This window comes from Lithobates pipiens, unplaced genomic scaffold, assembly GCF_037356315.1.
Source record: "Lithobates pipiens isolate NorthernLeopardFrog02 unplaced genomic scaffold, aLitPip1_a1.2 Scaffold_86, whole genome shotgun sequence".
NCBI lineage: Eukaryota > Metazoa > Chordata > Amphibia > Anura > Ranidae > Lithobates > Lithobates pipiens.
Genome location: NW_027507910.1, coordinates 803,902 through 830,209, shown reverse-complemented (window position 1 = coordinate 830,209; position 26,308 = coordinate 803,902). Strand labels below are relative to the sequence as shown.

The 26,308-nt window shown below is 49.3% G+C and overlaps 1 protein-coding gene across 1 annotated transcript in view; it reads left to right on the top strand.

Moving 5' to 3' along the window:
- The first annotated feature begins 240 nt into the window (after nucleotides 1-240).
- LOC143973613 (electrogenic sodium bicarbonate cotransporter 4-like) overlaps nucleotides 241-26,308 on the top strand; it is a 193,600-nt gene continuing 167,532 nt past the window's right edge. Inside the window, exon 1 of the mRNA XM_077474470.1 lies at nucleotides 241-341. The gene's annotated coding sequence lies outside the window, so the exon portion shown is untranslated. The remainder of the gene's footprint in view (nucleotides 342-26,308) is intronic.

Genomic DNA, 26,308 nt, shown 5'->3' with positions numbered 1-26,308 from the left:
GTGGAAATATAATTGCAGGAGTTATGGAGTCCATAGACATTGACAGTATTGATTGGTGGCCGGGCCCTGTCCTCCGGGGGGGTGGGGGGTCTGTTCTCCGGGGGCCCCCAGAGTAGCTCTGTGTCCCCCCCCCTCCCCTCCTATGTCACCAGCACTCGGCTGTCTCCTCGCTCTATCAATGTGAAGAGCCCACAGGCATGATGGGATACATTCTGAAAGTCAATGGCCTAAAACCAAATTGTAATCTGGGCAGTGACAGAGCTTTGGCATCAGAAGTCAATTCCCTCCATTGTCCCCCCAGAGTCCAGACCATCCGTGTCAGCAAGCAGACCGCCATACAGGTAAGGGGTCCCTGTATATCCCTATGTACTATACAGTGCATCCCTGTGTATCCCTATGTACTATACAGTGTATCCCTGTGTATCCCTATGTACTATACAGTGTATCCCTGTGTATCCCTATGTACTATACAGTGTATCCCTGTATATCCCTATGTACTATACAGTGCATCCCTGTGTATCCCTATGTACTATACAGTGTATCCCTGTGTATCCCTATGTACTATACAGTGTATCCCTGTATATCCCTATGTACTATACAGTGCATCCCTGTGTATCCCTATGTACTATACAGTGTATCCCTGTGTATCCCTATGTACTATACAGTGTATCCCTGTATATCCCTATGTACTATACAGTGCATCCCTGTGTATCCCTATGTACTATACAGTGTATCCCTGTGTATCCCTATGTACTATACAGTGTATCCCTGTATATCCCTATGTACTATACAGTGCATCCCTGTGTATCCCTATGTACTATACAGTGTATCCCTGTGTACTATACAGTGTATCCCTGTGTATCCCTATGTACTATAGAGTGTATCCCTATGTACTATAGAGTGTATCCCTGTATACCCCTATGTACTATAGAGTGTATCCCTATGTACTATAGAGTGTATCCCTGTGTATCCCTATGTACTATAGAGTGTATCCCTATGTACTATAGAGTGTATCCCTATGTACTGTAGAGTGTATCCCTATGTACTGTAGAGTGTATCCCTATGTACTGTAGAGTGTATCCCTGTGTACTATAGAGTATGTCAATGTATATCCCTATGCACTATAGAGTGTATCCCTGTATACCCCTATGTACTATAGAGTGTATCCATATGTACTATAGAGTGTATCCCTGTGTATCCCTGTGTACTATAGAGTGTATCCCTATGTACCGTAGAGTGTATCCCTATGTACAGTAGAGTGTATCCCTATGTACTATAGAGTGTATCCCTGTATACCCCTATGTACTATAGAGTATGTCAATGTATATCCCTATGTACTATAGAGTGTATCCCTGTGTACTATAGAGTGTATCCCTATGTACTATAGAGTGTATCCCTGTATACCCCTGTGTACTATAGAGTGTATCCCTGTGTACTATAGAGTGTATCCCTGTGTACTATAGAGTGTATCCCTGTGTACTATAGAGTGTATCCATATGTACTATAGAGTGTATCCATATGTACTATAGAGTGTATCCCTGTATATCCCTATGTACTATAGAGTATATTCATATCAGGGATATGCAGGGAACAGCGTTGAGGGTCGTAGCTCAGCATCCTGAGATCACAGAGTGGGGGTGGGTAGCGGAAGTCCTACCCCACCACTGGTAAATATTGGGGGCTCCTAGGACCTATAGTTCAAACTCAATCTATCCAAAACCAAACTTATAATTCCCCCTCCCCATATGCCCCTTCCCCCGATCTCTCTGTCGTTGATGGCACAACTATCAGCCCATCCCCCCCATGCCAATGTTCTAGGTGTAGTGCTGGACTCTGCCGTCCGACCTCGGCACCATCTCCAGAATACGCTCCTTTCTAACCAATCACACCACAGAGCTCCTAATCCCCCCGCTGATCATCTCCCGCCTCCACTACTGCAACTGCCTCCTCATTGGCTTACATAGGCTCCTCCCCCTTCAATCCATCATGAATGGTGCTGCCAGACTCCTCCACCTGACCAATTGCTCGGTGTCTGCTACTCCTCTCTGCCAATCCCTCCACTGGCTTCCCCTCCCCCAACAAATTAAATTCAAAATACCAACAACTTCTCACAAAGCCGTCCACAGCTCAGCCCCTCCCCCCTCCCCCTCCCCCATCACTGACCTCGTCTCTAAATACCAACCTACTCATTCTCTTCATTCCTCTCAAGACCTTCTACTCTCTACTCCCTCATCACCTCCTCCCATATCCACCCCCAGGACTTCTCCAGAGCCTCTCCAATCCTCTGGAACTCCTTACCCCAATCTGTCCGCTTATCTCCTACTCTATTAGCTTTTAGGTGATCCCCGAAAACTCTCCTGAAGTCAGGATAGGGGGGACAAACGAGCGCCCCTCCCCCCTTCTGAACCAGGCCACCTGCCCTCAACATGGGTGCATTGGGGTCCCCTCAAAGAATCTTGTCCCCATGTTGATGGGGACAAGGGCATCATCCCCACAACCCTTGCCCTGTGGGTGGGGGGCTTATCGGAATCTGGAAGCCCGCTTTAGCAAGGGGCCCCCAAATCCTTCCCCCCCCCATGTGAATGGGTATCGGGTACATTATACCCCTACCCATTCACCAAAAAAGTAAAGATGGCAGGAGACAATTTTTGACAATTCCCTTATTTGTCCTGCAGTGTCCATCCATCGCCATTGAAGGTGCCGACAGACCCACAAAATAGGGAAAACAAGCTCCACCCCTATGGGAGGCGCCCCCCCGACAGCTGTCTCTTGGCTGTGACAGCTGTTATATAGGCAAGGGCGGGGCCACCCGGTGACGTAACGAACGACCTCGCCCTTCTGACGTTCATGTATCGTCATTTGACATCAGGGGGGTGGGGGTCACCAATTTACTTTACCGGGGGGCCCCGCCCTTGCCTATATAACAGCTGTCACAGCCAAGAGACAGCAGTTGGGGGGATGCTTCCCATAGAGGGGGAGCTTTTTTTTCTATTTTCCAGGTCCAGGCCCCGTGATTGAAGACGGATGAACATCACGGGACACATTTTTATTAAAAAAAAGGCGCTTTTTTTGTGAAGGGTGGGGTTCCCCTTAAAATCTATACCAGACCTGAAGGGCCTGGTATGAACAAGGGGGGAGGGGGGGCCGCACACTGTTTTTTTTTTCCCTTGATTTTTATCTATATTACCAGAATCCGGCAATACATTACAGCCGCAAGCAATTTTAAATGACATTTTTTCCTTTAGAAATGTCATTTTGCTGCAGGACTGTAGTGAACAGCGGAAAGATGTGCAACTTTACCCCCCCCCCCCAAACACAATCATTTAAAGGAATTTTTCATTGTTATTGTTTCACTTTAAGGACTTGCCGGCCGGCTCCTGTACGTATACCTCGGCACTTTAAAGATGGATACCTCGGGAACGGCAGTAGCTGCTGCCACAACTGAGTTATCCATCTTTTTGGCCGGTGGTTCTGTTTACAATAATGGTGGTCTCTGCAGCGGATTCACCGCAAGATCACCGTTATCGGTGGCGGGAGAGGGGCCACCCCCCCCTGCTGTTCTCCCGTGCCCCCCACCGCTTACCGGAGCCGCCGGCAGCGGCGGAGGCGAGGGGGTCCTATCCGTGGCTGGCTATGGAGATGAGTGAGGGGAAGATGGGGGGCCCCACCACCCGTCTCCATACCATAGCAGGGCGGAAGCCACATCAAAACGTCACTTCCACCCATATGTCTTAAAGGCACATTTTTTGGTTGTCATTTTTTCAAATGACAAAAATATATATTTATGGTTGGAGCCCTCCGCTCTAAGAGATATGAAAGAACACATAAACACGTCACAAGACTAACACCATAAAATAGACCTGAATTGTGCCCTTGGTCTGCTATAAGGTAAGCCCTGGTGAGCTGGGCGGTGAGCCCTGCTCTGCTGGGCGATATGCCAAGAGAAGGCCGCATACCTTAAGAAAGTAAATGGATGTTTCTGTAGAGAAACGTGTTTTAAGTGAAGTACTCTGAGAAGGGAAATGGGTGGGTGGGTACCTTGCACTGGAACCGACACAGGCCATTGTGGGTGGTCTGATTATATACCCTCCGGCCTCCTCCCATAATTACGGGCCACCATACTGGCCCTCTTATTTATGGTTGGAGCCCTCCGCTCTAAGAGATATGAAAGAACACATAAACACGTCACAAGACTAACACCATAAAATAGACCTGAATTGTGCCCTTGGTCTGCTATAAGGTAAGCCCTGGTGAGCTGGGCGGTGAGCCCTGCTCTACTGGGCGATATGCCAAGAGAAGGCCGCAAAAGATTTGGTGTAGGGAGGTAATTAATTTATGTACAACAAGACACTACGGGGCAAAGTTGCTGAAGGCTCAGGACATTTCCACTTGTGGATTGGAGATGTATCGAGTAAAGCAGGTGGATTCCCGCCTGCCCATCTTTGATCGCGTGGACTGGGACCCCGTTTCGTGAGGCTGCTGATGCTGCTCCAATGCGAAAGAATGTCCAAGAAAATGACCAGGGTCCTGGCCTAATTTGCTCAAAAGGAACCTGACGTGACTAATGAACTGGTTGCTGCCTGGGGTACTAATCGAGAACGGTAGTAATGGGCTGTCCTGCGAGGGATCAAACATATGGGCCAAAAATTGATCTAGGATGGACACGGGGCACCAGGCTTTGAGAGTTTGGAAAGGTTTTATGTCAACCCTTGGACCGGACTATTGTGTTTTGGACACGCTGAGGAGCAAGATGAAGTAAGTCTGATGGCGTGTGAGGTGGCGTCTACGTAACACTTTACAACTGGGATGGTGACAGTATTCACTGGGGCGTAAGAAGCTGTAGAAAGCCAGGTAGATGGCTGCTTGAAGGACCAGGCTGAATTTAGCCAAAAGGGGAATGTGACAGGATGAAAGACACGTCTCCGAATATGGCGCTGGTGACGGGTAGCCGTTTGATACTGATTTGGGGTCATTGCCTGTGAATACCACACAACATGGTCTTGACCGTATGGGCGGCGAACAAGGCGGTTTGTTAGGATCTCATAAGGGGATGAAATACTGGATGTCAGCTGAGTGGGGTCTAAGGTATTGTGTGACAATGCCAACTGTGTGCGGTGGCATAATATGAAGACCAGGATGTGATGGAGAACTCTTGGTTTTGCTCTGGGGTTTGAGGCTAGTAACCTGACATAGAACCTCTAGGCTGCACGGTAGGCCTTCAGGGTGTTGTGAGATAGTGAAAGATTAATAAGGCAGGTAGCGTCGTGAAAGTGTTGTTTGAATCCGAGGTTAGCTACGACCAGTGTGGGATAAGAGACATGGTCGGGTCGGTTCCAGGTTCCTGCAAAAAATAACGAAGCAAAGTTAACGGGTAGTGCGTCGGCCAGATTATTGCGTTTGTCTGGGATGTGGACGCATAGGACGTTAGATTGGTGCTGTGGGGATAGTGGCACCAGCCTGCGCAGGAAGGCCACGATGGCCGGCTACTAGGACCTCCTTTATTTATAATACTGGCTGTAGCTTGGTTGTCTGTGGCGAACGTCACTGTTTGTCCTGCCCAGTTGTTGCACCAGACTTGAGCTGCTGCGACAATGGGGTAGAGGTTGAACAAAAAGGAGGACTAACTGAACCCAGGAATCAAGAGGATTTCTGACGGCCATGGCCCTATAAACCCAATTTGGCCAAAATTGAGGCGAGGACCTGTGGAGGCTGCGGTGACCATGACTACCTGAGATGAAGAGAGAGATGCTGAGGGAATACACATTGGCATGCCATTCCAATTTGTGAGAAATTCGACTCTCATGGGCAGATCTGCTATAGCTGGCACATCTTAGTTTAAGGATTTAGTCAGGGTCTTTGCCTGGAAGAGAAACACTAAAAGATGGGAGGTAAAAGATCCCCTTGAGTCTGGCTGCTGCCTTGGCTGAAAATGAGCAGTGACAGTCAAAGGATGGGCACCCTGTGTACTTGTGACCTGCTGCGTGCAGATACGGGTCCAATTCTACCCTCCTGTTGGGGTTGCTCTGCCTAGCATGTCTCTGACTGTCCCCAAGGCCCGCACAAACTCTGTGACAGTGAGCTTGCGATTAAGTAAAGGGTCTCTGGCCTTCAGGATGACGGAGACATCTCCCCGCGAATATGATTTGTTCTAGGCCAAGTTGTGTACTGCTATGAGGAGGGATGCTAAGTTAACGTCGTTGTCATCCAAGATGTCCTCCTAGATGCCCTGCTAGGACAAGATGTGCAGGGAAGACGATGGTGCAGAAGTTGGGTGTATCTGTAAGTGAAGGTACAGAAATGACGGTGGTGACTGGAGCTGGTAGGGGCACGGCTGGGCATACCTCCAGGGCTGTCACTCTGCTTGGACTTCGGTGACTGCTGTTTACAGTGTGGTTACCCAGGAGTGCCGCTGAGTAGTCGCAAAGAAGATAGACTGAAGTGGTGCCTGGAAGGGCTGCCACTGGCGGTGGAAACAGTAGCCTAAAGGCTTGGTTTCCTGGCTGCAGCAGGGTAGGATTTACTCCTGCGACACCGTTCTGCTATGAGTTTATTTTATTTTATTTATTTTTTTTTTTTATTATTCTTTATTAATTTTTTTTGTTTTTTGTTTTTTTTGTTTTTTTATTGGTCCAAGCTCTTGTGAGACTGTAAACCGCTTGCTGAGCCCGTAAAGGGTGATGGCAGGGCTGAGGCAAAGTCCTCACTGTCTGCCTGCGACATGGCGTCAACTAAAAGCAAGGGGGGGTGCGTATGTTTGAGGTAAGTTGCAAAGGTAGGAGGGGATAGTTGCGTTGGGTAGATAAGATGAAAGGCGGAAGGAAACAAGAATAGGACAAGGAACGACAGCCATAGTGACAGTTGGTTTGCGCTCGAGCGCTGTTGAGTGCGACTTTAGAAAACTCAAAAGAATGCGTAACAACCGAGGTGAGCCAGGAGGTGACTGGCTAGGTAACCGATAGCTCGGGTGTCAGTCTGTGCTCGGCACAGACTAATGAACCAGAGCGCCCCAGGGCGGACTGGGGTGGGTAGCTGAAGTCTGGTATACTAAGTAGGAATGTTGCGATCTGTAGTTAATTGACGTGGGTTCGGTCTACTAATGCTTGCACTGCCAGCAAGTATGGAGATTAGGCGACCTTGTCTGCGTATTGAAGGCTTGTGCTTCGAAAACAGAGTGAAGTGCACAGAAGTATGTGACAGTTGCTAACGCCTCAGGAGCAGCTCAAATTCTGTATGTGAAGTAAAAATATGTAGTGAAAGAGTGTTTAAGAGAAAGGGGGGATCCCATTGAACTACACACCTGACTTTATGCCCTAGTTGTGAAGTCGACTGGTTGGTGGTCGAGAACTGAGTTGACCGGGAGCCTGTAGTAAGGTGACATGAGAATTTCGTTTTGACAATGGGGATTGCAAAGAGCTGTTTGGGGCAAAGCTGGCCCCCTGGTGAAGATGCAAGCCCTCGACAATGGGGTTTTTTTTTTTTTTTTTTTTTTTTGGGGAGATACTGTCCAAACCTGGTGCAGGGTGGACTAACTGGTGTTCTAACTGGCCTAAAAGGGGAAAGCGACAGAGAAAACGATGAGCAGCCGTGTTGCTACTGGAGACGATGAGTGGCAGTTTGAGCCATTTGCTGAAATGCTTGCAGCGATTGCAAGGAAGCGGCCTTATTTGAATTATAAATTGAATTATGAGGTGAGAATGAATGAATGAATGAATGAATGAATGAGGTGAACAGCTGTGTTGCTACTGGAGACGATGAGTGGCCGTATTAAGCCATTGCAGAGATGCTTGCAGCGATTGCAAGAAAGCAGCTTTATTTGAATCTATAAATTTAATTATAAGTGTGTAGGAATGAGGAAAGCAGCCGTTTTGCTACTGGAGATGAGTGGCCGTATTGAGCCATTGCATCGATGCTCGCAGCGATTGCAAGGAAGCAGCTTTATTTGAAAGGTGAAAGCAATGTTTTGCGGATTTATAAGTGTGTAGGTATGAGGTGAACAGCAGTGTTGCTACTGGAGACGATTAACAGTTTTGAGCCAAATGCAGAAAGACTTGCAGCGATTGCAAGAACGCAGCTTTGTTGAAAGGCGAAAGAAAGGTTATAGAGGAAATGTGATTATGTAGGAATGACCGTGCGCAATACTGAGCAAATTGGTGGAGAGAATTGTGTACAATCATGTATGGATAGACTGAGAAGGTCAAATGTAAGTACTGCTGAATTCGTACAGTCGATGTGACTAGCTTGAACTGGGCTATAGCTATGGAATAGTCTGCGAAAGATTTGACTCATTTGAGTCGGTGATGCAACAGGATTCGGCTTGGTTGTTAGAGTTGCGTTTGGCAAGGACTGGAATCGTTGCGCCGACGCTGCGACTAGACTCGAATCCTCCGTAGATGCGACTGAGAGGCTCGTATATGGGATGCGACCGTATCGCTGAGGATATGGCTGGGTTCGGATTAATTGAATTGTGATGGTGGTTGAAGGGGCTGGTGATTGTCAATGATCCGAAACATAGAAGCGAAGTTGCGACTAGATTCGAAATGGCCGTAGATGCGAGGTGACTACAGGGCTCATATGACAGATCTGACCGTATTGCCGATGATATGGCTGGGTTCGAATCAACTAAATGGTGATGACGGTTGAAGGGGCTTGTGATTGCCGAGGATCTGAAACATAGAAGCGAAGTTGCGACTAGATTTCGAATCGGCCGTAGATGCTAGGTGAGTAAGGGGCTTGAATGTCGGATTTGACCGCATCGACCGTGAAGTGATCGGCTCGAGTAAACCCGCGTTGGGTAGAAAGGATGAAATACATGAAAGATGACATAGACTTACGGTGGCGTAAGTGCGACTTTGCAAAACGAACATGATAAACGAACATGATAAGGTAACTATTGGAGTTTAGAAGAGCGGTAACAACAAAGTCCTACCTGCGACAGCGAGTGTGTAGCGGTCCGAGCGTGGGACAATCGATGAAGATATACGACCGATCTCAAAGGTACAACTACGTGGACATGCAGTGAGTTGGCAGAGTCAGCCTCTGCAATGCATTTGACACGAATCAGCTCAAAAATGTATGAGATGAATCTGATATAAATTGGCAGTAAGGAGTATCTGATACGAATTGGTTGTAGAGTGTATGCCATTCCTTACTGTGAAACCAAACACCTATCAACCACCCATCCCCCCAGGCTAGTCAAGTGCAGGAAAGACATCAGGTGGGTTTAATTACACCTCAATCAGCCACAGAAACCCATACAAACAATAACTGTTTATCTCAAAAAAGGATGAGAACAGTGAATTTTATAACCAGTGAAGCCTATGGCGAGTGATATTGGAGAACAACCGACAGCGACTCGGAGGCTTGGATCTCTGAATGAATCGTATGTTTGGTAGAAAGAATTTACGAATGTACTATGCCTGTGCCGAACAATGTCGGGACATGAGTGTCAACAACTCAGAGGTAGGTTTTGCGAAAGGGGTGCAGGATAGTAAGCATGATAAGCCGCAAGTTTTGCACATGATATGAAAAGATTCGGATACTACTTATCTGCGACCATGAGCGGGAACCGCCGACGAAGACCATGAATGAAGAAGCCGAAGTGCACCTACGATTGGACACACAGATAGACGACCGTGAGGGAGCTGAGAAGAGTCAGCCCCTTGATGTGCAGTACCTTGCACTGGAACCGACACAGGCCATTGTGGGTGGTCTGATTATATACCCTCCGGGCTCCTCCCATAATTACGGGCCACCATACTGGCCCTCTTATATATTTTTTTGCATAGTCCAAATATGAGATGTGAGGTCTTTCTGACCCCCCAGATCCCGACATGTCGTGTTTTTATTTTCTATAAGAAGGGATGTTTACATCGCTTGTTATAGGTAAAAAAGTGACCCAATTAAAAAAATAAATAAAAAAACTGTAAAAATAAATAAAATCAAGTAAAATAAGAACATTTTTTTTTTTTTTAAAGCGCCCCATCCCGACGAGCTCACGCACAGAAGTGAACGCATACGTGAGTAGCGCCCGCATATGAAAATTGTGGTCAAACCACACATGGGAGGTATCGCTGCGATCGGTAGAGCGAGAGCAATAATTCTACCCCTAGACCTCCTCTGTAACCCAAAACATGCAACCTGTAGAATATTTTAAAGTCGCCTATGGAGATTTTTAAGGGTCAAAATTTGACGCCATTCCACGAGCGGGCACAATTTTAAAGTGTGACATGTTGGGTATCAATTTACTCGGCGTAACATTATCTTTCACAATATATAAAAAATTGGGCTAACTTTACTGCTGCCTTTTTTTTTTATTCAGAAAAGTGAATTTTTTCTAAAAAAAAAAATGCACACTTGTAAGACGGCTGCGCAAATACGGTGTGACAAAAAGTATTGCAACGACCGCCATTTTATTCTCTAGGGGGTTAGAAAAAATATGTATAATGTTTGGGGGTTCTCAGTAAATTTTTTAGCAACAAAACTTGTTTTTAACTTGTAAACACCGAATAAGAAAAAGAGGCCCGATCTATAAGTGGTTACTATAATCACTTTTCCTAAAAAAACAGACGTTGTTAAAACTTTTTTTTTGCATTGATACATGTCCCAAACACTCCTCTGGGGGCAGGACCCGGGTCCCCAAACACTCCTCTGGGGGCAGGACCCGGGTCCCCAAACACTCCTCTGGGGGCAGGACCTGGGTCCCCAAACACTCCCCCGGGGCCTGACCCGGGTCCCCAAACTCCCCCGGGGGCAGGACCCAGGACCCCAAACACTCCCCCGGGGGCAGGACCCGGGTCCCCAAACTCCCCCGGGGGCAGGACCCAGGACCCCAAACACTCCCCCGGGGGCAGGACCCGGGACCCCAAACACTCCCCTGGGGGCAGGACCCGGGACCCCAAACACTCCCCCAGGGCCTGACCCGGGTCCCCAAACTCCCCCGGGGGCAGGATCCAGGACCCTAAACACTCCCCCGGGGGCAGGACCCGGGACCCCAAACATTCCCCCGGGGGCAGGACCCGGGTCCCCAAACACTCCCCTGGGGGCAGGACCGGGACCCCAAACACTCCCCCAGGGCCTGACCCGGGTCCCCAAACTCCCCCGGGGGCAGGATCCAGGACCCTAAACACTCCCCCGGGGGCAGGACCCGGGACCCCAAACATTCCCCCGGGGGCAGGACCCGGATCCTCAAACACTCCCCCGGGGGCAGGACCCGGGACCCCAAACACTCCCCCGGGGGCAGGACCCGGGTCCCCAAACACTCCCCCGGGGGCAGGACCCAGGACCCCAAACACTCCCCCGGGGGCAGGACCCGGGACCTCAAACACTCCCCCGGGGGCAGGACCCGGGACCCCAAACACTCCCCCGGGGGCAGGACCCGGGACCTCAAACACTCCCCCGGGGGCAGGACCCGGGACCCCAAACACTCCTCTGGGGGCAGGACCCGGGTCCCCAAACACTCCTCTGGGGGCAGGACCCGGGTCCCCAAACACTCCTCTGGGGGCAGGACCCGGGTCCCCAAACACTCCCCCGGGGCCTGACCCGGGTCCCCAAACTCCCCCGGGGGCAGGACCCAGGACCCCAAACACTCCCCCGGGGGCAGGACCCGGGACCCCAAACATTCCCCCGGGGGCAGGACCCGGGTCCCCAAACACTCCCCCGGGGGCAGGACCCGGGTCCCCAAACACTCCCCCGGGGGCAGGACCCGGGACCCCAAACACTCCCCCGGGGCCTGACCCGGGTCCCCAAACTCCCCCGGGGGCAGGATCCAGGACCCCAAACACTCCCCCGGGGGCAGGACCCGGGACCCCAAACATTCCCCCGGGGGCAGGACCCGGGTCCTCAAACACTCCCCCGGGAGCAGGACCCGGGACCCCAAACACTCCCCCGGGGGCAGGACCCAGGACCCCAAACACTCCCCCGTGGGCAGGACCCGGGACCTCAAACACTCCCCCGGGGGCAGGACCTGGGACCCCAAACACTTTTTATGACAATAACTTGCATATAAGCCTTTAAAATGAGCACTTTTGGTTTTTCATGTTTGTGTCCCGTAGACTGTAACGATGTTCGCATATTTGCACAAATGTTTTGCATGTTCTGGTGCGATCCGGGGGGGGGAGGGGGGGTTCGGCTCATCCCTCGTCATAAAAGTCGCGGCGAGTTATTTTAAGCCTTTGGGAAAGGATCTATGGCCCGATCTTCATCTACTCCATTGGATTGTTCTGCGGTTGTACGGCTGTCATGTACACGTGAATCTTCCTTCAATGAACATGGAATATGACTGCCAATCAAAGCATGGGATGTCTATGGCAGACGGCGCACGGCAAAGTCACCCGCCGGGGGACATTGATTATCGTGTCACAACAAGTCACCAACAAGCCGGGCGCCATGTGTGAAGGTCAATATACATTTCCCAGAAACTAATTAGCAGCTCTGCTGGAAGCCAATAAATGATGTGGAAATCCAGATTGATGTCTGTGAGGGGAGATTCGTCTCTTCGGATTCGGGGCCCCCTTCCTCTCTGGATGAGATTCAGGTTCACTGCTACAGAGGGTCTCAATGTGTGGTCCCGGTGCATTATGGTGGGACATCACCGCGCTGAATTTCTTGTAACCATAATGCGTCCTGCATCTGACTTCAGCGGCTTCTTACAAAATGATTTCTGTGTAGAAGTCAATGCAAGTCACCTGAAGTTTCCCCAGAAGTAGTACAGAAGTCCATTGTACAGAATGGAGTGCGACTTGTCAGGCGCCTAAGTTGCCCCAGTGTGGACCGAGTCTAAAAACACTTGTTTGGTATTTAGTGCCCCAAAGTTTATTATGGGGATACGTATTTCGCTGGGGCAGGTTTTCTTATTTTAGCTCATTACTGAATGCTTGTGGAGTAAAGTAATGTGCGCCTAAACATCACATGGTTATTACCCCTATCGCCACAGCTGCCAATAAATATTGGCCACATTTCACCTTTATTATAAAGCTCAGGCAGGCCTGAAGTGAAAGGCAGAGGTTCTACATGTGGAGGCTGTAAGGGGCCATCAGGTTCTGCAGGTGGAGGTAGTAGAGGGTGAGGAGGTTTTGTAGTTTGGGGTAGTAGGGGGTGAGGAGCTTCTGCATATGGAGGCAGTGGGGGGGGGGGGGGTGTCAGGTTCTGTAGGTGGAGGTAGTAGGGGGTTAGGAGGTTCTGCAGGAGGAGGTAGTAGGGGGTGAGAAGGTTCTGAATGTGGAGGTAGTAGGGGGTGGGGAGGTTCTGCAGGAGGAGGTAGTAGGGGGTGAGAAGGTTCTGAATGTGGGGGTAGTAGGGGGTGGGGAGGTTCTGCAGGAGGAGGTAGTAGGGGGTGAGAAGGTTCTACAGGAGGAGGCAGTTGTGGGTGAGGAGGTTTTGTAGGTGGAGGCAGTAGGGGGTGAGAAGGTTCTGTAGGTGGAGGTAGTAGGGGGTGAGGAGGTTCTGAATGTGGAGGTAGTAGGGGGTGAGGAGGTTCTGAATGTGGAGGTAGTAGGGGGTGGGGAGGTTCTGCAGGAGGAGGTAGTTGTGGGTGAGGAGGTTTTGTAGGTGGAGGTAGCAGGGGGGCAGCAGGTTCTGCAGATTGTGGTTGTAGTGCTTCACTAGGCTACACCATCTAGAGGCCAGACACATCTTCCTTTTCTATGTCAGAGCGGCCGTATTATACAGCCTCGGCACACAGAGGGAGTAGTCAAGTGGTTTACAAAGCCTTCCTCTTCTTCCTCCTCTCTTTCCACGTGGCAGTGATTTTCCTACAGTTGGAGCTTAATATACAATGGGCTCCAGCAATGAGGTAGCAGACCTCTTAACCCATGGTGGTCTCCAGTGATGAGGAGGGGTGGATGATGAGGTGGCAGACCTCTTAACCCATGGTGTTCTCCAGTGATGAGGAGGGATGGATGATGAGGTGGCAGATCCCCTAACCCATGGTGGTCTCCAATGATGACGTGGCAGATCCCCTAACCCATGGTGGTCTCCAATGATGAGGTGGCAGATCCCATAACCCATGGTGGTCTCCAGTGATGAGGAGGGATGGATGATGAGGTGGCAGATCCCCTAACCCATGGTGGTCTCCAGTGATGAGGAGGGATGGATGATGAGGTGGCAGATCCCCTAACCCATGGTGGTCTCCAGTGATGAGGAGGGGTGGATGATGAGGTGGCAGATCCCCTAACCCATGGTGGTCTCCAGTGATGAGGAGGGGTGGATGATGAGGTGGCAGATCCCCTAACCCATGGTGGTCTCCAGTGATGAGGAGGGGTGGATGATGAGGTGGCAGATCCCCTAACCCATGGTGGTCTCCAGTGATGAGGAGGGGTGGATGATGAGGTGGCAGATCCCCTAACCCATGGTGGTCTCCAGTGATGAGGAGGGATGGATGATGAGGTGGCAGATCCCCTAACCCATGGTGGTCTCCAGTGATGAGGAGGGATGGATGATGAGGTGGCAGATCCCCTAACCCATGGTGGTCTCCAGTGATGAGGAGGGGTGGATGATGAGGTGACAGACCTCCTAACCCATGGTGGTCTCCAGTGATGAGGAGGGATGGATGATGAGGTGGCAGATCCCCTAACCCATGGTGGTCTCCAGTGATGAGGAGGGATGGATGATGAGGTGGAAGATCCCCTAACCCATGGTGGTCTCCAGTGATGAGGAGGGATGGATGATGAGGTGGCAGATCCCCTAACCCATGGTGGTCTCCAGTGATGAGGAGGGGTGGATGATGAGGTGGCAGATCCCCTAACCCATGGTGGTCTCCAGTGATGAGGAGGGGTGGATGATGAGGTGGCAGATCCCCTAACCCATGGTGGTCTCCAGTGATGAGGAGGGGTGGATGATGAGGTGGCAGATCCCCTAACCCATGGTGGTCTCCAGTGATGAGGAGGGGTGGATGATGAGGTGGCAGATCCCCTAACCCATGGTGGTCTCCAGTGATGAGGAGGGGTGGATGATGAGGTGACAGACCTCCTAACCCATGGTGGTCTCCAGTGATGAGGAGGGGTGGATGATGAGGTGACAGACCTCCTAACCCATGGTGGTCTCCAGTGATGAGGAGGGGTGGATGATGAGGTGGCAGACCTCCTAACCCATGGTGGTCTCCAGTGATGAGGAGGGGTGGATGATGAGGTGGCAGACCTCCTAACCCATGGTGGTCTCCAGTGATGAGGAGGGGTGGATGATGAGGTGACAGACCTCCTAACCCATGGTGGTCTCCAGTGATGAGGAGGGGTGGATGATGAGGTGACAGACCTCCTAACCCATGGTGGTCTCCAGTGATGAGGAGGGGTGGATGATGAGGTGGCAGACCTCCTAACCCATGGTGGTCTCCAGTGATGAGGAGGGGTGGATGATGAGGTGGCAGACCTCCTAACCCATGAATGAATGAATGAAATACTTGTATAGCGCACAATGCGAACTCATTCGCCTCTACGCATGGTGGTCTCCAGTGATGAGGAGGGATTGATGATGAGGTGGCAGATCCCCTAACCCATGGTGGTCTCCAGTGATGAGGAGGGATGGATGATGAGGTGGCAGATCCCCTAACCCATGGTGGTCTCCAGTGATGAGGAGGGATGGATGATGAGGTGGCAGATCCCCTAACCCATGGTGGTCTCCAGTGATGAGGAGGGGTGGATGATGAGGTGACAGACCTCCTAACCCATGGTGGTCTCCAGTGATGAGGAGGGGTGGATGATGAGGTGGCAGACCTCCTAACCCATGGTGGTCTCCAGTGATGAGGAGGGGTGGATGATGAGGTGGCAGACCTCCTAACCCATGGTGGTCTCCAGTGATGAGGAGGGGTGGATGATGAGGTGACAGACCTCCTAACCCATGGTGGTCTCCAGTGATGAGGAGGGGTGGATGATGAGGTGACAGACCTCCTAACCCATGGTGGTCTCCAGTGATGAGGAGGGGTGGATGATGAGGTGGCAGACCTCCTAACCCATGGTGGTCTCCAGTGATGAGGAGGGGTGGATGATGAGGTGGCAGACCTCCTAACCCATGAATGAATGAATGAAATACTTGTATAGCGCACAATGCGAACTCATTCGCCTCTACGCATGGTGGTCTCCAGTGATGAGGAGGGATTGATGATGAGGTGGCAGATCCCCTAACCCATGGTGGTCTCCAGTGATGAGGAGGGATGGATGATGAGGTGGCAGATCCCCTAACCCATGGTGGTCTCCAGTGATGAGGAGGGATGGATGATGAGGTGGCAGATCCCCTAACCCATGGTGGTCTCCAGTGATGAGGAGGGGTGGATGATGAGGTGACAGACCTCCTAACCCATGGTGGTCTCCAGTGATGAGGAGGGGTGGATGATGAGGTGACAGACCTCCTAATCCATGGTGGTCTCCAGTGATGAGGAGGGATGGATGATGAGGTGGCAGATCCCCTAACCCATGGTGGTCTCCAGTGATGAGGAGGGATGGATGATGAGGTGGCAGATCCCCTAACCCAGGGGTCTCCAAACTTTATGAACAACGGGCCAGTTTACTGTCCTTCAGACTTTGAGAGGGCCAGACTTTGGTCAGTGGGAATATTGCCCTATTTTTGTTATTAGGGGAAGAAATCGTTCCCCATCATTAGTGTCTTTTGGTAGGAATAGTGGCTCATTGTTGGCATCAGGGGAAGGAATAGTGCCCCATCATTGGTGTCAGTAGGAGAAATTGTGCCCCATCGTTGGCATCAGTGGGAGGAATAGTGTCCCATTGTTGAGGTCAGTGATAGGAATAGTGCCCTATTGTTGGTATCAGTAACAGGAATTATGCCCCATTGTTGGTGTAGAAGGAATAGTGTCACAAGGGCCTGATGAAGGCAAGCAAAGGGCCACATCCGGCCCCCGGGCCGCAGTTTGGAGACCACTGCCCTAACCCATGGTGGTCTCCAGTGATGAGGAGGGGTGGATGATGAGGTGACAGACCTCCTAACCCATGGTGGTCTCCAGTGATGAGGAGGGGTGGATGATGAGGTGACAGACCTCCTAACCCATGGTGGTCTCCAGTGATGAGGAGGGATGGATGATGAGGTGGAAGACAATCTATGGGTTCCAACAATTGAAAAGGAAGAAAGTTCTGAGGGAGACACAGCACAGCAGCGAGGGAGGATTTTGTCTAGGAGCAGCTTGCAGAGGACTGGAGACAGCGCCGTCTTTAATATTGATTGGACCCCGGGCAAACGCTTTCTTGGGGGCCCCCCATACAATTTTGCTCTCCACCTGCTCTGAGACATACAATAAATAGCAGCTAGACTTAAAATCAGTTTTCTGTATCAGATCAGGCAGCGATTGCGATTGGTTGCCAGAGGTTACAGTGTATCATTACAGCACACATTACGTCTCACTGATTAGTTGCTAGATGTTATAGCACTTGATTTCTGCTTGTTGATTGGTTGCTAGAGATTACTGTACAGTAATACTGCTCACTGATTGGTTGCTAGAGGTTACAGCACATCATCTCCTCGCTGCAGGGGGGCATGATATATGAATGCCGCCCTTATTTACATATGTATGCTGCCAGATGCAGCTATTTACATATGAATGCCAGTGATTTACATGTAAACACAGGTCTGCAGGTGAGTCCTCTGTACACAACAATAAGGCAGAGCTGGGCAGCATTTGTAGCAGCACTTCACACTGAGATATCAGGACACAGGACTAAAACTTCAAGGGACAAGGGAATTAAAACTGGGATAGTTGGCAGGTATGAGGCAGCTGCTTTGGGCCCCACAACAATGACAGGGCCCAGGGCAGCTGCACCTTTTGCCCTGCCTTAAAGACGGCCCTGACTGGAGGGAGCAGCCAATCTTATCCATCTGGTAGCAGTTCCCCAAAGGTACAGGCCTGTGCTATCCCCAGGGCCAGTCCAAAGAGCTCTGCAGTGTGGATCTATTTTATTGTATCTGCTGTCCACAACACCCCTGCGGTCTGCAACCTCTACCTGCAGCGTATCAGCCGTGATAAAAAATGCATTAGGCAACAAAAAGAACCTACAATTGCAACCCAGCAAGATGTCCCCAAATCACCCCCATGCTCATCGTCTTAGGAAAACTGCTGGCTTTGTAGCTGCTGACATTTGAATCCCTGGAATCAGTACCCCTCTATGATTTTATGGCCTGTGCTGCACCACAGTGGCCGGTGCCCAGCCACCAATAATTTGCCCAGAAAGTGTTCCCTGCCCTCCATCAGCATGTAGAATATAATGTGTGTGTCACCGGACCCTGCTCATGTCAGTGGCAGGGTACACATGACCCCAGAAACATGGTTCCGTAAGCATAAGCAGGAATGCTACATACTCTTCATGACATATCGGGTCAATGTTCAGGTGACTGGGAAGATGCAGGACAGGGCAAAACTACTGGAGCTGGTGATGTCACCATGTGTTTAGTCTGATGGGTCATCACATTCATCTGTACCCCTTCCTCACTGGACGAATGCTCCAGTTCCTCAGGCCCAGCAGTCCCCCCAATAACCCCGGAGCATATGCAATGTCCCAGGCTGAACACTGCCATTATGTGTTTCAGCTCATAGAACTGGGGCACAGGAGGCAAAAAAAGGTCCTATGCGCCGCACATCACTGCAAGACCCTGTGGATATATGAAATGACAGCCTCAGCCTGGGCTCCAGCCAAGCCATGCCCCCAAAACATTTGACTCCATCCATAGAGCTGCTACTGGAGAGGACCTGGCTGGAGCCTTGTGCAGCACCCCCTATTTGTTGTCTGGGGAACAGAAGCCACACTGGGTTAGAGCTGTTGGTAGTTCCCCCCGGGCCCAGACCGAGAGATGGCTGACCCTACACCATCTTCATCCAGACAACATGGTGTGTGCCAACGGCACCAGCCATCTGGACCACATTTCTGCTGAACCACACATGGCCTAAAAGACTTGACAGGTGACTTGAGGGCTTGCAGCTACCTTTGGGCCAGCAGGCCTTCATCCCTGTGATGCTGAGGCAGCAGTTGGATAATGAGAGGGAGGAGGGTTGGGGTGCTGCTGGTAAGAAGGAAGAGGAATTTGGGCAGGCTTCAAGGGAGAGTCATCAACCCTCCCAAACCCCAAGGGTTGATGTGGGGTAAGACATGGGAGGGATACATTTATCCTCAGCAACACCAAGGACATAGGGACTTCTGTTGCAGACAATTTGTGGTCAGTAGAGTTTTTTTATGCTAAAATACCTGTGTAAGGACCCCTGGATTTGGGTAATCTAGAGGAGAGACCACTTTTGGTGGCCAACCTGTTAAGTCTCCAAAAAAGGAAAATGGCACATCCACTGCCACCATCTCAGAGAGAGACCAACATTCATCACTTTGAGGAGGTGCTGCATAAGAACCTCTTTGCTGCATTTCCGGATGGTGGCAGGAACCCCTCAGATGAACAACATGTCTCTGATCTTCTGATCCCCAAAAGGAGGAGCAACAGTAGCACCAGCTGCCTTGGTGCCGCTTTTCAGAGTTTTTCAAACCACAGAGGCGAGACCAGCACAAACAGGCAGCTTCTGAACTATCGGGTCCAGGTCTGATGAAGATACATTCAGTAATGAGGGCCTCATGGACTACTGGGTGTCCTGGCTGCTTCAGAAGAAACTTTTTAGTTGCCTCCCACACACCACCACCAAAATTTATACCTGCCCCATATACCTGCCCCCTCTCCAGACCTGCCACACAAAGTTTCCGAAGCTGGACTTCATATTCTCTAGTTCCTGAATTTCTAATGTTTGCTTCAGGAAAGTTCTTGCTTTGTGCCTCAAAGTGTTTGGGTTATTCTGGTGCTTCGGTGCTGAAAAATATTTGTGGCTTTTGTCTCATGTAATACACTCTAATGTTTATTTGAAGATAAAACCGGCCTGATTTTCCCCACTTATATATAATGTTATCACGCTAAAGAAACTGGGGAAAAAGATAATACTTATCCCTTCGGTGCCTTACAGCAACCTTGAGCACAATCCATCATAGGGTTGACAAACTTCCTTAGGTCACAATGGTCGGGATCCTTCAGTTCTCTCGTCAGCATCACACGGAAAGCTGAGAAGCTTAAAAGACAAAACAGAAAAAAAAAGATATTGCAACTAACAAGCGTTCTAACATACTGTCCAGCCACTGTATAATATTTGTGGCTATTGTCTCTCAGATAATACACTCTAATCTCTGTTGCAAGATAAAACTTGCCTGCTCTCTATTTGCTCGTATACTGCGCTGAAGCTGCCCAATTTTTTACCAAACACATATCTGATATCTACATCTGGAATATTTTGGGAATAATTGGGATTATGGGAATGGGAGGGCATTTAGGGAATGTGGGGTTGTGCATTGTTTTAAACTTTTATGACAATGATGTGTGGTACTGTAAAAAAAAAGTTCACAAACTATGAAACTGTTGTGCTAGTGGCCAATTTGTATGAAGCGGAGGGCTTTAGCTTTATTTTTAAAAACTTTGCTATAGCTTTTAGATCGGTTCTGGCTACTACTTCCACCAGTCAATTCAGATCTCCCACCACTTCTTATAAAATCATGAATGTCCTCTATGGCAGTGCCAGGCTGCTCATATAAATGTCATCTATGGCAGTGCCAGACTTCCCTAAATTTTCTCTATGGCAGTGTCCACCTCCTCATAAATGTCCTGTATGGCAGTGCCCAACTCCTCACAAATGTCCTCTATGGCACTGCCCAGCTCCTCATAAATGTCCTCTATGGCAGTGTCCACCTCCTCATAAATGTCCTGTATGGCAGTGCCCAGCTCCTCATAAATGTCCTCTATGGCACTGCCCAGCTCCTCATAAATGTCCTCTATGGCAGTGCCCAGCTCCTCATAAATGTCCTCTATGGCAGTGCCCAGCTCCTCATAAATGTCTTCTATGGCAGTGCCCAGTTTCTCATAAATGCCCTCTATGGCAGTGCCCGGCTCCACATAAATGTCCTCTATGGCAGTGCCCAACTCCCCATAAATGTCCTCTATGGCAGTGCCCAGCTCCCCATGCCTTTTTTTGACAATAACTCTCCCATTAAACGTGAAAATGGCCAGAATTGAATCTCAAGATTCACCATCCCCCCTCCCCCCATAGACTTTAATGGGATTTGTCATGGAAATTAGTTTCATAAATTTCAAGCAGGATTTGATGAAGCCCATGAATCGAACCCAGGCAGATCCGCCTCTCCCTAATCCCTGGTATACAGAAGAGAACAATCTGTAGAGACGCGCTCTTTGTTAGCTTGGCTATGTTTGCTTTAGTAATCCTGGTGGTGACAGAAAGATTCCCGCCTGCATGAGTGGCATCAAGTCGGGCACACAGCGGCTTGGCAGTCTGAGCGTTTCCCAATGGTGACTTGTGACAGAGGAGAAATACCCGCTTATTTAATACACTGCAAGGAGCAAAGGGCACAGCCGCATGTGGAGGTGCCTACAGCAACCAACCCAATCCATTTACTGAACACCGACCTGCATTGATTGAATCTACTGGATTGCTGGGATTATTTCACTTGGCCTGTAGAAAGGAGAAGACCAGGACAAAAGATCTTGTGTGGTGAGAGTGTATGTAATATCTTCATGGGGGCTCCATTCTCCCAAGGATGACTCCGGGACATGGACTAGGACTGATATACAGGAAGAAGAACAATGTCCTGGCACGGGGAAATCAAGTCTACGCCGATGCTGGCAAAAAAACAAACGAACAATGGAAAGGGACAAGCCACATCTAGAGTCCTGGCAGCTCTACACTCCACTTGGCACATCCCCGCTCTATACACTTCCCCGCATGGTGACTGCCATTGCTTTACTTCTTACACTGCTCTGCTGGTGTGGAGGAAGGCTGCCGCCAATCAGAGGAATCTGGTGTCATTGGCAGCTCCAGATCACCAGAGTTCTGCTGCTTGACAACCCATCACCGGCTGCACCATCCGGTCATCTTCATACGGGGTCCTTCTGAAGAAGACTTGAGGAGGAATCGTCATTCAGTGCCCTGCTGTGCCCAGGATTTACACAATATGTCTTCTCCTCTGGCCAGAGCCCAAAGTGGCCAAAATTCTCAACAGACGACACACCACAGCTGCCGATTGGCATCCTACAGTCCATGGCCATTAGCTGAGACTTCTGCTGGGCTAGGAGCACCTATCTCATTACTGCATCACAACTAAGATGGTCCTCAACTATCTTTACATTCATATGACTTTGTAGTTTCTTTTTTTCCTAGAGGAGTTCTGTTCTAAGGGGCGTTGCTAGGTGGCAAAAAGTCCAGGGGCTTCCGCCCGAAGTCCAAGGCCGGAAACGGGGGGTGGGGGGGGGGGGCGGTTGTGGTGTACGTGGTGCAGGCTTTTTTTTTGGCTGGACCGTGACCTACCTGACCTACATACATTGACCTTCCTACACTGATGGTAGTGACCTACATACACTGACCTACCTACACTTACCTACATACACCGACGGTAGTGACCTACATACAGTGATCTACATACAGTGACCTACCTACACTGACCTACCTACACTGATCTGCCTGAACTACATACACTAACATTTACATACACTGACCTACCTACACTAACCTACCAACACTGACCTAAATACACTGACGGCAGTGATCTACATACACTGACGGTAGTGACCTACCTACACTGACCTATGTACACTGACCTGCCTGACCCACATACATTGACATTTACATACACTGTCTGACCTACCTCAGCTCAGCCGTGGTGTGCGGTGTCACAGCAGCCAGGCAGTCAGTCAATCAGTCGTCAGAGGAGGAGCCAAGGAGAGGAGAGCGGCCCACCCGAGCGCCTTGCAGGGATGTGGCGTGGCGACCGCATTGTAATTCCCGCCTTCTGGAGCCTGCAGTGCCTATGATGGACATCACATGTCCCGTGGTCCCGGCATTAGACCAGTGGGACGTCCATCATAGGCGTTGCAGGCTCCAGAAGGTGGGACCTGCTACGGCACTCGGCAGTGCTTGGGATCAGATCGGTCCCATCACTCGCCGCTCGGGGCTAACAATAGAGAGCTGCATGCCTGAGACTCTGGGCTTTTCGGGGTCACATTTGGGGGTTCAGCCCCCCTAGCCACCCCCTCCCGACGCCCCTGGACCTCAATATGAAAATGTAGTCATTGTGGGTATCAAGTAACCCACATCCACCACAGAGAAGTTCAGCTGAAGGCTCAAGACCCAAAACCGGCCTTCACCAGCATTTCCATTCAAATTCATACGATGGAGATCTACAAGTGAAGTAAAGCAGAATTCTCCAGCTCAGTGCTGAATATACAAGTGATTGCAAATACTGAGCATTGCTATTGCTGCATCTTATATTATATCTTATATTATATCTTATATATCTTATATTATATCTTATATATCTTATATTATATCTTATATATCTTATATTATATCTTATATCCAACATAAAGGGACATTCCAATTTGTGGTCATAATGAAATTGTAATGCTGACCAAACCCCGACTTTATGTAAATTCTTTCTGCCACAATGTCCGTCCATCTCTGTTTTTTTTTTAAATTGTGTTGTAGTGGCTGAGCAACGTTGTTGATTAGCTTTCCCCTCCTTCCCCCGCTGTTGTCTGACTTCCTTATCCAGGGCCAGATTAAGAACTTCGTGGGCCTGGTGCTGAAGATTTTTGTGGGGCCTTTTATAAACAATAAATAAATAAAAATGCAAACTATTTTTATTATAACAAATTAAATTAGAGAGAGAGAGGGAGAAAGGGGATGAAAGAGGCGTGAGGGGTAAGGGAGGGAGGATGAGAGAGAAAGGGGGGATGGAAGAGAGAGGATGCATATGAGCATGTGTGGGAATGACATCAAAGCAGCCTGGCCAAGGCAAGTGTCTGAAGGCACAGAACCCAGAAGGAAGACCGGGTGAAGATGGAAGTGCCCGGGCCCCACCAGATTGATCACAGCACAGCACTGGAGGGCTCAGTCTGACAGGTAAGTGTACCCTAATGTGCTAATATGCTGGGCATAACCTACCCCAGGACCTCTAAAAAGTAGTAATGTTAGAAAAGTTTACTACCGCTTTAATATCACAGGCGCCTGTCATGGGGCCCCCTACCTGTGGCCCTTGGGCAGTGCCTAAGTACATAGTTGTCAACATTTCAAAAATATTTTCAGGGACGCTTTTTTTACAAGTGCTATATCTGGAGTAGCTGACATCCCCTATGTTCCTCTATACATCACAATAGTAATTACAAAATTAAATAAGTACTAATAATGGGGCAGAACAAATATGAGGACTGTGAGATTTCCTTTAGTTGAACTAACAAAAGTGTGCCCATTCTAGAGCTGGTAACATTGAGGATATTCAGTATAATTTTAAAGAACAGTTTTTGTGGGTAAGAGGCATAGGGGAGGAGTATGAATGGTATAAAAGTGGGAAGTATGTGCAGGTGAGGGAGAGGAATGTGGAGGGTCTAACAGTGGGCACTATGTACATGAGAGGAGTGTAGAGGGTATGGCAGAAGGCACTATGTACAGGAGAGGAGTGTGTAGGGTATGACAGTGGGCAGTATGCACAGCAGAGGAGTGTAGGGGGTATGACATTGGGCACTATGTAGAAGAGAAGAGTGTGGAGGGTATGACAGTGAGCAATATCTACAGGAGTGTGGAGGGTATGACAGTGGGCCCTATGTACAGGAGAGAAGTGTGGAGAGTAGGACAGTAAGCAGTAATTACAGGAGAGGAGTGTGGAGGGAGGGTATGACGGTGGGCACTATGTATAGGAGAGGCGTATGGAGGGTATGACAGTGAGTAGTATGTACAGGAGAGGAGTGTGGACGGTATGACAGTGGGCACTATGTACAGGAGAGAAGTGTGGAGAGTAGGACAGTAAGCAGTAATTACAGGAGAGGAGTGTGGAGGGAGGGTATGACGGTGGGCACTATGTATAGGAGAGGCGTATGGAGGGTATGACAGTGAGTAGTATGTACAGGAGAGGAGTGTGGAGGGTATGACAGTGGGCCCTATGTACAGGAGAGAAGTGTGGAGAGTAGGACAGTAAGCAGTAATTACAGGAGAGGAGTGTGGAGGGAGGGTATGACGGTGGGCACTATGTATAGGAGAGGCGTATGGAGGGTATGACAGTGAGTAGTATGTACAGGAGAGGAGTGTGGACGGTATGACAGTGGGCACTATGTATAGGAGAGAAGTGTTGGAGGTATGACAGTGGGCACTATGTATAGGAGAGTAGTGTGGAGGATATGACCGCGGGCATTATGTATAGGAGAGAATTGTGGAGGATATGACAGTGGGCACTATGTATAGGAGAGGAGGATGAAGTAATCTGGGAATGAAAAATGGAAAGGTTTGTGGAAGGATGTTTAGGGACTGCGTAGTGGTTAAGCTGGCCATACATGGATTGAAATTACACCAATTAAGCAGAGACCAGCCATAGTTGATCTATGTATGGGCTAGCTGGTTTTACACAAGTCAACCTATTAACCGACTTGAGTACAACCAGCCTGTCAGGTTTTCCCCAAAACAATCAGTGCTGCCAGCTATAGTTAGCAACACTAATCATTGTATTCACTGGCAGAGCACAATAACACTGCGGGAGTGATTGCCCCATTCACAGGGCAGCAGGTGAGAGGGTGTGTGGGGACAGGCTGGGGAGAGATACTAGTCAGTCCCTGGGTAGGCACTGGTTAGTATCAGAGCCAGATACACACAGGTTACATACGCCACCATCGTTACTGTGAGAGCAATAATTCTAGCACTAGACCTCCTCTGTAACTCTCAACATGTAACCTGTAAAAAAATGTAAAGCATCGCTTAGTACACAACAAAAAATCATGCTAACTTTAGCGTTTTTTTTTAATGAATGAAACGTTTGAAAAATTGCTGCGCAAATATCATGTAACATTGCAAAGACCACCATTTTATTCCATAGGGTGTCTGCTAAAACAATATATAATGCTTGAGGGTTCTGAGTAATTTTGTAGCATAAAAAAATGATGATTTTTACATGTAGGAGAGAAGTCTCAGAATGGGCCTGGGTGGCAAGGGGTTAATTATCATAAGTAATATAAAAATAATTATTATAAGCTATGGGAGTTCATCCTCTGAGTCTGCTGCAAAGTGTTCCAGCTTGTATTTATACTGACCGCTCTGTATGTAGCTTATGACAGTCTGCGCAAGGAGCCCCGTATCCATAGATGATAGCAGCCCCATATTTTAACCAGTGCTGGAGTGGGTCTTTAGCTACCTACCCCCCAAATGTGGGGTCTCTGTGACTGATCGCCGAGCTACAATCCTCGTACAAGTCTATCTTTAAAAAAAAAAAAAAAAAAAAAAAAATTTTTTTTTTTTTTTTTTTTTTTT